General features: G+C 38.2%; 1 protein-coding gene across 4 annotated transcripts in view; it reads left to right on the top strand.

Moving 5' to 3' along the window:
* LPAR1 (lysophosphatidic acid receptor 1) overlaps nt 1-12,497 on the top strand; it is a 400,858-nt gene that overhangs the window by 161,548 nt on the left and 226,813 nt on the right. The window lies entirely within an intron of this gene.

Raw genomic sequence — 12,497 nt, 5'->3', positions numbered from 1 at the left:
TTCTGTGACCAATTCTGACAGTAACTTAAATTTCTTTTCCTGAAGTAAGCTTGGATTTAGGAAAGAACATTAGAATGATGTTATTTGCTTGAGGATATTTATTCTAGTATATAAGTGTTGTAAGCTAAGATCTTGGTCTAGAAATCTGAGATATGGAATTTTAGCCAAGGAAGGTTGTGGATTCAAACTCCTTTGAAAAGTCATTTTCTCAACAACATTTTTTCTCTCAAGACTATCCATTTTATTTGTGTTCAGTATTGAGTATATAGACTTTCATAAGCCACTAGTCTTCATGGGGTTTTGAGAAGGGAATATGCCACTGGTAATTTCTGAAATGTGAGGACATTGGTTAGGTGAAATTAAGCTGGTTGTGAGTCAAACACCCACTATTTAGGAGTTCAGATAATTTAGAGATTTTCTACCTTCCACACAAATTTCATGTGCAGTTGCAATGATCCTTTCCTAGAACTGCCTATACAGATTTAATGGGGTTTTCTGTTTTTGTAGTAGAAAACTGTAACCCACTTGGCCCCCAGTTTCTTTTCTTTGGCTCTTTTTTATTCAGCCAATGTATGTAATGTTTCTTTTTCTTTTCATTAATTTCTCATGTTTTCCAAAAATAATCATTTGAAATTGAGAATGGAACATTGGTACAAATTCGAATTGACATCACATATCAACGAATTGAGTTGTGTTAACTCTGTGTGTTTGTAATGATGGTCTATTAGGATTCTAAGTCACAGGAACCAAACTCTAATTAAACTTGAGCAAAATCGATGGATTTGTTTGAATGATCCTAGGCACTCTCATGGGATTCAAAGGCAATACGATACCATGTTTCAGGAGTAGACTGAGAAGGAACTGCTCTGTAAGTCCTCTTTCTCCATTTTCCCCCATACTCTCACTGCACATCAGCTTTATTTTATTTTTATTTGATTTTATTTTTTTGCGTTACGCGGGCCTCTCACTGCTGTGGCCTCTCCCGTTGCGGAGCACAGGCTTCAGACGCACAGCCTCAGCGGCCATGGCTCACGGGCCCAAGCGCTCTGCGGCACGAGGTATCCCCCCGGACCGGGGCACGAACCTGCGTCCCCGGCATTGGCAGGCAGGCTCTCAACCACTGTGCCACCAAGGAAGCCCGAGCTTTATTTTATTTTTTAAAAAATTTTATTTTATATTGGAGCATAGTTGATTAACAAGGTTGTGTTAATTTCAGGTGTATAACAAAGTGATTCAGTTATACATATACATGTACCTCTTCTTTTTCAAATGCTTTTCCCATTTAGGTTATTACAGAATATTGAGCAGTGTTCCCTGTGCTATACAGTAGGTCTTGTTGATTATCTATTTTAAATGTAGCAGTGTCTACATGTCAATCCCAAACTCCCAGTCTATCCCTCCCTGCCACCCTTCCCCCTGGTAACCATAAGTTGGTTCTCTAAGGCTGTGAGTATGTTTTTGTAAATAAGTTCACTTGTATCATTTTGTTTTTTACATTCCACATACAAGCGATGTTATATGAGATTTGTCTTTCTCTATCTGATTTACTTCATTTAGTATGATAATCTCCAGGTCCATCCATGTTGCTACAAATGGTGAAAGAAGTATGTCAAAGGGTGTGTGCCCAAGAAATTCATTAGTCTTGCACTTCTAGAAGCAGTGAATGACCTATTGAAAGGAGGCATTTATTTGATTTAGTTTTGGTTCATGATCAGTTTTCATCTTTTTCCAGTGTCTTCATAGTCTTTTAAAAAAATTTATTGAAGTATAGTTGATTTACCATGTTGTGTCTAATTTCTGCTGTACGGCAAAGTGACTGCATTCTTTTTCATATTCTTTTCCATTATTTCACAGTCTTTTTCATAAGAAGTGGATAAGCTAAATGGGGAACTGCTAGCCAGATGTCATTGTAATCCAGAAGTGTTTTACAGAATTTCTTAAAAACTAGGGCAAGTTTTAGTTATTTTGAACTCTATTAACTGTTCAAGATACAGCCATTACTCCTTGCAATTGGACGTTACTGACCAACAAATGACGTTGGCGCCCGGTGGCTTGTACTTGTTTCATTAAGAGATTCCAGGTTGAAATTAGAAGCTCAAGGCACTGAACACCAATTGAATGAGACTCAAACTCTATTTGCAACATCGAACAATCAGCTATAGACAAAGAGAATGGGGAAAAAATTTACTTTTTGTATACTTTCCCTAATTCTGTGTGCCCTTGGATATAGTGGCCTGATTGGGTGTTAGGTATCTTGGTCCTCTCAAATCAAACTGTTCCATGGGATTTTATATTTAAGGCAGTTTGGTGTACAAGTCATTAGGTTGATGGTTTTAAGGGTTTAGTCTTCCTGGGGCCTGGGTACTGAGTATCTCATGGAATAGGCCTGTTCTTCTGAGCTTTGAAATGTTATTCATTGGATGGGAGCTGTGTCTGCTGACCAGGGGAGCCTGATTTGCAGGGATTCAGCTGCAGTAGTTGCTACCGATCATTAGGGGCTGGGAGAAGACAATCCCCTTCTAGCAAAAACAAGCAAACCAAAATGATCTCACCCCTCTGGGCTATCTCATCTCTGTGTGAATTTTAGCAAACAAGTTGTGCTAAGGGGCATGGAGAGCATAATGTTGGTAGGTGGAGACCCACATTTTATCATCGCTTCCTACAAAGCTTTAATACTTGAAAATGCCTTGAAGTTTCAAAGAGTTTGATATAATCTGAGAGTGATCGACAAACCCTGCAGAGATGTTCCCTTTGGAAAGGAATCGTGGCTCAAAGGTACTAAGTTATAGAATGTACTCTTTCCGGGGACCCAGAGCTCCTGGGTCCAAATCCTGCCTCTAAATAGCTGCATGTCCTTACTCAGTTCTCTTTTCTTTACCTCCGTTTCCTCATCTCTAAAACCAAATGGCTGATCTTTTTTTAAAAATTATTTTTAAGAATTTATTTATTTATTTACACATAGCATAGGGAGATCAGCTCGGTGCTGTGTGACCACCTAGAGTGGTGGGATAGGGAGGGTGGGAGGGAGACGCAACAGGGAGGAGATATGGAGATATATGTATATGTATAGCTGATTCACTTTGTTATAAAGCAGAAACTAACACACCATTGTAAAGCAATTATACTCCAATAAAGATGTTAAAAAATTATTTATTTAGCTACATGTGAAGCATACGGGATCTTATTTCCCCAACTAGTGATTGAACCCATGCCCCCTGCAGTAGAAGCGCGGAGTCTTAACCACGGGTAATTGCCAGGGAAGTACCCCAAATGGCTGATCTTGATTGACATAAAGATGCATGTTAAGGGCTAAAGCATAGACGGGGCTTAGGCTACCAGGTGCTCAAAAAATGTAGTTAGAACTCCCTCCTCAGTTCAACCTCAGGATAAACACCTGGGAGGAGGATGCTCTTAGCTAATTAGGGGAGCAATTAGGAAATTGCTTCCTGTGGATTAGACTTCACTATTTGTTTTATGGCAGTGAGTGTGGCTGCTCTCTATATGTGTTTGTAATGATTTAGCAGTTAATTGTTGGGCAATCTGAAGAGGAAAGAAGTTTGTAACTTATGTAGGTAAGGTGACCTCTAAGGGGAGCTGGGAAGTAAGCAGCTTTTGCTCACTTAGTCATGTCAAAACAAACGCAGAAGAAACTGTCTTGAATAAATGTGTAAGGTGACCGCTCTCAGGCCTGGTACCACTTCCAATACTGCTTAACAGATTTTCATTCAAGCAGTATTTATAGGACCCTTACTTTCTGCCAGGGACAGAGATAGAACAGAGCTTCTGCCAATAGGATGATTATAATGGGGAGTGAGACAAGCAAGTCAACAAACAGTTGCAAGTCAGTGGGACAGATGCTTAGATAAATAAGTGCACAAGAAGCTTTGGTTGTATACAGGAGGGACTGCTTCAGGGGAAGGAGCATCAGGGAAGCCTTCCTGGAGGCAGAGACTCCTGAATCTTGAAGGATGAGCAAAGATGTTAACCAAAGAGGTAGATGGAGGAAACTCATTGAGTGGCACTCTTGGAAATATGTGAGCAGATCCTAGCAAGTGTGTTGTGTGGAGCGTCATGGAATGGGCTATTTAAATATCAAGGTGGGCTTTGCAAAGTATAGTGTTGAATAATTGCTTACTGAGTGAATGAATTAGAGACTTTGCAGGTGCCCTGATAAAGTTCAGGAAAGTATTTTCTATTGCCTTTCCCTGATCAGCCTATCATAATGTATTAAAAGAGAAACGAAGTTAGTTTACCACAACCATTTTTCTATAACCATTATGGTTATAGTGATCTTTTTAAAAATTTTTATATTTTTATATAATTTTTAAAGGTTACACTCCATTTACAGTTATTAGAAAATATTGACTATATTCCCTATGTTGTATATTACATCCTTAAACCTATCATATACCCAATAATTTGTATCTCCCACTCCTATATTGTCCCTCCCTCGGCCCACCACTAGTAACCACTAGTTTGTTCTCTATATCTGTGAGTCTGCTTCTTTTATGTTATATTCACAAATTTGTTGTATTTTTTAGATTCCATATATAAGTGATATCATACAATATTTATCTTTCTCTGTCTGACTTATTTCACTTAGCATAATGCCGTCCATCCATGTTGCTACAAATGGCAAAATTTCATTATTTTTCATGGCTGAGTAGTATTCCATTGTATACACGTATACCATCTCTTCTTTATCCCTTCATCTGTTGATGGATACTTAGGTTGTTTCCATGTCTTGGCAATTTTAATTAGTACTTCTATGAACATTGGGGTGCATGGATCTTTTCAAATTAGTGTTTTCATTTTTTTGGATATATACCCAGGAGTGGAATTACTGGGTCATATGGTAGCTCTATTTTTAATTTTTTGAGAAACTCCATACTGTTTTCCACAGTGGCTGCACTCTGATTTGTTTTTCAGTGGTTACAGTTGCTTTTTTAATAAGGGTCGATACTAAAAAAATTCCTTAGTGAACAGTTTGCAGAATCTATCTTTTTCAATATTGGAAGTACATTTTTCTCACATTTACATTTTTAAAAATTCAAAGATGTAGTGACTTAGAGATTTCCTAAGCAGGTTTGCTCTATAAACTGGTATATAATTATCACCTCCCCTTAGTCAACTCTGTGTTGATCAGAATTAGATCCAGAAAGGAAATACTTTTGTAGAATAATGGGAAGGTATGAATTTGAGAATGAAAGTAAACCTAGTTTTGAAGAATAGTTCTCCCACTTACTAGCTTGTGTAACCTCTGAGTTTTATTAAGAGTGTTAAATGTGATAACATCTGTGAAAGAAATAATTTTCCTTTTCTCTTCCCTCTGGGTAGTCAGGTGGTTCAATTGACTTCCTCTTTTTTTCCCACAAAAATTAAAAAAAAAATTAAGGAGAGTTATCTCCAGTACCCCATATTTATATATAGTTTGCTTCATTTTCCATATTCTACTTTAATTCTTCTCTCTATTCAGATCCCTTATTACATAATCCATTTTCACACTAGCATCTCATTGCTTGGATTACTTTGTAAAGTGTTTCAGTGAGGAATATTGAAATTCGTTTGTCAGAAATTTTTTAAAAATTCAATAAATCTAGAAATCAGTTTTAGAAGTGAATTTAAAACTTTATTGATAAAGTGATCATCACTCTATCTCTAAAGATTATGTAAGGGTCCGATAATAGTTTTGCATTCTACATGTATAGCAACACAATACTCTTCATAACCCACAAAGTAAATATTATTGTACTCCTTTTACAAATAGAGAAGTTGTGACTTACAGGGGTTGGAAAGCTTGTCCTGGGTTGTATCTACAAAGTGACAGAGCTGGAATTCAAAGCCGGGTCTTTTCCTGTTGTATCACGATACCTTCTACCTTATGATATTCATTGTTTTCATGTTTTATACCTTTACAGTTCATGTGAATTTAGCATTGGCTTTATTCCTAAGGTTTCTGTGACTCTTCTTGTGGCAGTTAATGGCCCTACACCCTACACCAGATTTAATAATATGTCGTAGTTTCTTCAGATATTTTATTCTGTTAAAGAAATAAAATGTTAGTGATACAGCAGAAGCCCATCTTTCCTCTTCCCTCCCTCCTGGGAGCTAGCTTGTGTCCTGACGTTCTCATGCATGTCTTAAATCTTTTACTATAAATGTGTATATCCATAAACATAGTATTCTAAATATGAATAATATGGTCATTTCCTCATATATATTTTCATATTTCAAAGAATCAGACATCATTTCAAGACGAACCAATTCAAGATGAACCATTAAGCAGATGTATCACTTAACAAAAATGTGGGAGGGAACTCAAAACCAAAAGCATTATATTTAAAACAGATGCTTTAGTATCTGAAACAGAAAAGAAAATCTAAAATCACAGAATGAAAAAGAAAAATGGTCACTTCAAAAAAACCATTTGTGTTACTTTATATTTCAGGAGGGAGATATGTTAAAATATTTACTTTGGCTACAATTAATCAAGTATGGAAACATTGATGCTAAAGGAGGAAATGGAATAAAAAGAAACCCAATGAGGCTTTTATATACTTTGCATCCTAAGGACTATAAGATTTCCTGGCATATTAAAGACTATAATTGGAGAGATCAATGATGAAACAAATTAGTACAGGGCATTTTTCCTTCGTCTCATTAAACTCCCTGAATCATGGAATTTAAATTATACATGGAGATGCTCTGTCAAAACGCTCTCCTGCTTCTCCAGTAATTGAAAGCAACTGGATGTTTGCCCCTGGTCCACAACATCTGGGAAACTTTCATCCTTTTTTTTTTTTTTTCCCCAAGTGTGTATACACATAAAAGCGAGTATCTCTAGTTTTCCAAATAGATTTCAACTTTGTCCTCATTCAGCATTCTGTTGAATTTTAATTTGTCATTAAAATTATGTCATAGACATAGCAAAAGAAAATCAAGGTGAAGGGAGACCTACTTTAAGCTTGTGTACAATTCTTGTTATGTTTACCTGGACCATATGTTTATCCTGCCCTCAGGTGTGTGCTAGTGGCATGACATTTCAGGGTTATTTCACTTGGGTTTAGGATTCTTTTGTGGAATGCAGCCTCTGAATTATAGCCCCTGGGAGCTAAGACAGATAAGGATGGAACTCAGGTAAGTTCTGCCTCAGAAGTTGAGACGTCCCGGGGCTATTGGCCTTCTGAAGCTGACAGTGCTTCCCAAGTCCCTGTGACTGTTTCTCCAAGACAGATCCCAGCTCTGACTTCACTCTTCTCTTTACCTGGGCGACCCCTTCTTTTGAAGTGAGATGGAAGCTATTACTACAATTGCAAGATACAAGGGATCTTAAAATATACAGGTCTGTAAATATTTTGACTCTTCATTCAAAACATCTCTAGGATTTGTACTAGAAATAACTCTTTACACTTAAGCCGTAATGTGCTGATTTTCAATATCTCATTGTGTTTGGAATAATTGAGAGCAATCCTATAAACATCTTAGAGTACTTAGGCAAAAAGGAAAGTCAATCAGTAGTTAAATTCTTCATTAATCAGTAGTTAACTTGGGATATATCTAAAAGATATGTTTGAAATGACTATTGGTAAAATATGATTTTAGGAATTGTTTCTAAAAAGATTGATTTTTAAAAATGGCATTGAACAACATAAGAATAGTTTTTTCAAAAAACTCTCCCTGCACAATTGGTAGGCTTTTTAGCAATATAAACAGGACTAAAGCTTTGAAATCAAACATGAAAACTGAAAATATATCAGAAAAGGAATTACTGATTTTCAAGCTCTAGATCAAGAGAGAGAAACAAAGAAAGGAAAGACATCATAAGATGAAGACATTTTAAACCCAAATTTTACAAATAATTTTTGTTTTTATTCTGAATATTGGTCCCTAGAAGAATGTGTGCATGGTAGGGGTAGGGGTCACCTACAGAGATGGAATTTTCACGTCTTTCTGCAAAAATCGTCTCCTTCACCGGTCTGCCACTGTCATCACCACCCTGCCCAACTCTGTTAAACTTCCTGCCTGAAATTGTCATCATTTCAAACCTCTGTGGTGAATTAGACAATTGGTGAGAAAACGCTAGACAAAAAATACTTCATATTAGACTGAACTGTTTGTATTTCAAAACTTTTCCACTGTTATCTCTGAGGAATTCCTACCCCTTCATTCTTAAAATCCCAGATTGAAGAACTTCTCCTTCAGGAAACCTTTAATAACATTCCTCACCTGTTTCCTGTGCATTCCTCTCCCTGACACATTGATGGCTTCTTCTTTTGTGCTGATTCTACACCTTGTATGGACTTTTACTGTATCATTTATAACCATTGAATCACACTTGATTACTGACACACTTGTAAAACATACTGGGAGAACTTTGAGAATAATGACATTTTTTTTTAGCTTCAAAGCATTGCTAAGAACCTGTCTTACGGTCAGCTCAACATAACATGTGTTCATGAGTAAATTATGGGAAGGTGAAGAAAAGTCCTGGGGCAGTGTGGCATATCAGCTTTAGCTGATCATGGCTCTGGAAGCTTGAGGGAAAGGATTACTTCAAACGAGTTTTGAGAGGAATGGAGAGTTTAATTTAATGGGTAGTGTTTCATTTTGGCAAGATAAAAACGTTCTGGAGACTGGTTGTACAACAATATGTATATACTTAACACCACCAACTGTCCACTTAAAAATGGCTAAGATGGTAAATTTTATGCTTTGTGTGTTTTACCACAATTAAACATAAAAATTAAAAAAACAAAGTTGGGTGGCAAGGAAGAGGACATATGAACACAAGAAATCATAAGTGACCTAACGATCCCTCAGGTGTGTCAAGTGGAGGTAGTAGCCGTGACAACTGGCTACTCACACTTGGTCCTTTTCCTTTTTGGTGCATAGCGTTTCACAAATTATATCTTGTTTGATTTCCTTAGCAACCCTATGAATGGAACACATTTTTTATCCTCCATTTTAAAGACCAAGAAACTAAGATGAAAAGAAGTGATTTGTTTGTGTGAATTGAGCTGGGGATCTGTTGGGTCACTGCTGCGGTTGGCGGGTCAGCTGTCCAGTGTTAACCACATGGTCTGGGCTCGCAATCCCACGATGACTGGTCCCACCTGCAGTGCTTTAGGCTCAGAGGAAGTCACTCTGCACCCACTTTCCCCTGGAGCTCTGGTAGCTGGTCCAACATACTGCTATTAAGAGGTCATCCTGGAGTGAACAAGAGAGAAAGATTTTTCTCTCAAGGATGGCAACGGTCCTCTGAGGCAGCTAGTCTCCTCTTTGATGGAAGACACATTGAAATCTGTGGTGAGGGTCCCTTCTCCACCCACATTCCCTCGATGCTATTATTATTATCATTGTTACAATACATGAGCCCTGGTGGATCATGGGAGACTGAGTGGTTTTGACTGCATAGTATCAGTGTTTATATCTACTTGTTCTTGTCTGCTTGGCCAGCCCTCAGATCCAGGTGTACACTATAAATGCCACATTCTGAGCCAGCCTTAGCTGAGCCAATTGAATCACAGGATTGCAAACTATTAGCTCCTGAATTGCCCAAACATTGTCCACATGAGCCTCAGCTGATGCAGTGCTGGCCACTGTAACACAACTGCCTTTATTTTTATAAATTTATTTATTTTTGGCTGTGTTGGGTCTTCGTTGCTGTGCGCAGGCTTTCTCTAGTTGCGTCGAGCGGGGGCTGCTCTTCGTGGTGGTGTGTGGGCTTCTCTTGTTGCAGAGCATGGGCTCTAGGCACGCGGGCTTCAGTAGTTGTGGCTCTTGGGCTCTAGAGCACAGGCTCAGTATTTGTGGCGCACTGGCTTAGTTGCTCCGCGGCATGTGGGATCTTCCCAGACCAGGGCTTTAACCTGTGTCCCCTGCATTGGCAGATGGATTCTTAACCACTGCGCCACCAGGGAAGTCCCTGTAACACGACTACCTTTAAACCAACTCAGAGAATTCTGTTTTTTAATGCCAACAAAGTCCAGATTTAGGAGTAAGGCAGAGACCTCTAATTCTTCTCTTTCGGCTGCCCAGGTGGAGACTATGTTTCCCAGCCTCTCTGGCAGCTGGGCGTGCCCGTGAGACTGAGTGTTGACCAATAAGATGTGAGCAGGAATAGTAACTTCTAGATTGGCTCTGTTTAAGAAAGTCACTTTTACTGCTTCTCTGCCCTCTTCCATGAACCTGTCCAGTGCATAAGCCTCAACCACGCTGCCTTGGATCATACTCGAGGGCAGGGTTTCTCATATTTTTTGGTCTCAGGGCTTCTTCAGACTCTGAAATATTATTGAGGACCCCAACTAGCTTTTGTTTCTGTGGGCAAATTTACCATATTTAGAAAGTAGAAGTAAGAAAATTTTATTAATTATTTAAGTCATTTAAAAATAACTGTAATAAACCTATTACATATTAACATAGTATTATATACTAACATATATAGTACCTTTTAATGAAAACTAGCCATATTTAAAATTTTTAATTATTTATGAATTCATTTAAAATAATAAAGCTGGTACATGTTGATAAGTAACATATTTTAATTAAAATAACTATATTTTCCAAGATAAAAGAATTAGTGAGAAGAGAGGAATTTTTTTACATTTTTGCAAATCTCCTAATGTCTGGCTTAATAGAAGCAGCTGGATTCTCACATATGCTTCTGCGTGAACTCTGCTGTGATAGGCTCTTTTGCTTGAAGTATGTGAGGATGAACTAGCCTCACACAGATAAGTAGTTGGAAAAGGGAGGAGTGTTTCAGTAGTCATTTCAGACAGTTTTATTCTTCTTTGATACTGCAACAAATATAAGTGGTAGTTTCTTAAAGGTTAGTTACAATGTGAAATCTGAAACTATATCAAATAACTTTCATACTGAGGTACATGAAGAACATACTGGTCTGTTTCGCACTTTAAATGGATCTCTTACCCATTCATGACTTTACTATATTGCTTCACCAAGTTGTATAGATCTTTCAAATGTTGACACATTTTATTATACAACATCAAAGCATCCCAAGTATTCACATCAACAGCAATCTCAGAAAAAGCAAATGTAAGTAACTTAAAGACAGTCAAGTCTTTAAGTACTGGGAAGCTGTCAAGTTCAAGGTACGGGTACAAATTTTCCAAAATTGTAAGTGCTGCTTCAAAGCTCAAATTTTGTAATTGGCAACAAGTACTGTCAGTTGTTTTTCGTGATTTGCTTTTTTAATTTTCACAAAGATGTCGGTCAAACACCCAAATCTGAATAAGAACATGTGTCTTTCTGCTAACTTTTCAAGTGAAAATCATGTTCTGTGGAGAAAAAAAAAAGTAGCTAGTTCTTGAAACACAAAATTGCACAAGTGCTTTTCTTGGAGACAAATACATTACCTTGGAATGCATCAAACCTGATGCATACTGCCAAATTCATCACCCAGAATATTAAAAAGAATCAAGAGTTAATGAAATTAATACTTTTTACTGCTTTATCAAAGACATTTTAAAGTGAAACTGGCTTTTCCCCTTGTGACTATGTGGCAGTAAAGAAATACTAGTCTACTTGGACCTTTTGGTGTCCCTGCCTTGATTTATACCAGCAGTTTTACCTACCATTGCTTCTGTACCATCAGTTTAAACGTCAATGCAGTGAAAAAGGCATGCTACCTTAGTATCATTACGAAAATAGTTTTGACCTATGATCTTCCTGAATGGGTCTCTGGGATTCCAATGTGCATTACTGGGGAAGGTCAAGGCCTTCAAGTTCTTGGAAATTTCCCCAGTGTCCTTGTGGAGCTGCAACAAGATGTTAAATGCAATGCCACAGTGGGGGCTGCCCACAGAACCTAGACTTATGACCTACTCTTCTGGGTATTTTTTATTCCTAGCTGAGATAAACTGTCCAGAATGGGAAAGTGAGCTCCTTATAAAACCTTTTTTTCAGGGCCTGGGAAGATGAGGCAGGAACAGTAAGAGGCGTGCACTGGTGGTTTGCCAAAGTCCCTACAGCCACAAGCGTCCTCGGAAGCATAATGGAACATGTTCCAATGTTTCTGAAAACCAGGGTAACCAGGGTCACCAGACATTACTTTGCCTTGAAACTGTTCCACCCAAGACTTTGTAGCTTCTGCAGCCCCATCTGGGGATTACCAATCCATCCCTCTATCTGCTCTGCCAAAAACTTCTCCTCCATCCCACCCTTTCTCAAGGTATCCGAGGGAGCTATGGGTTTCCTGTGCCCTTGCAGTCAGCTCTGTAGGTACTGCTCCAGAAAGCTAGCAGGGTCCTTTCCAGGCTTCTGGTGGCCTCATCGGGAGAACAACACTCTTATGATCGTAAGTGAAGCTTGTTTCAAAGTAAAGGACATAATAGGGAATGGGGAGACTGGGTGGAATTCTGGTGGTGTCCTGGGAATTCTGTTTGTGGTGTAATTCTGATAACATCTTGGCTTTCCCTGTTGCTGGTTTATGATTCATCTTTCTTGGGTCTGATAAGTTGGTTAGCATTCATCTCTGC

This window comes from Stenella coeruleoalba (genome assembly GCF_951394435.1).
Source record: "Stenella coeruleoalba genome assembly, chromosome: 7".
NCBI lineage: Eukaryota > Metazoa > Chordata > Mammalia > Artiodactyla > Delphinidae > Stenella > Stenella coeruleoalba.
Note: the sequence above shows the minus strand (reverse complement) of the source record. Positions and strands in the feature narration are given on the sequence as shown.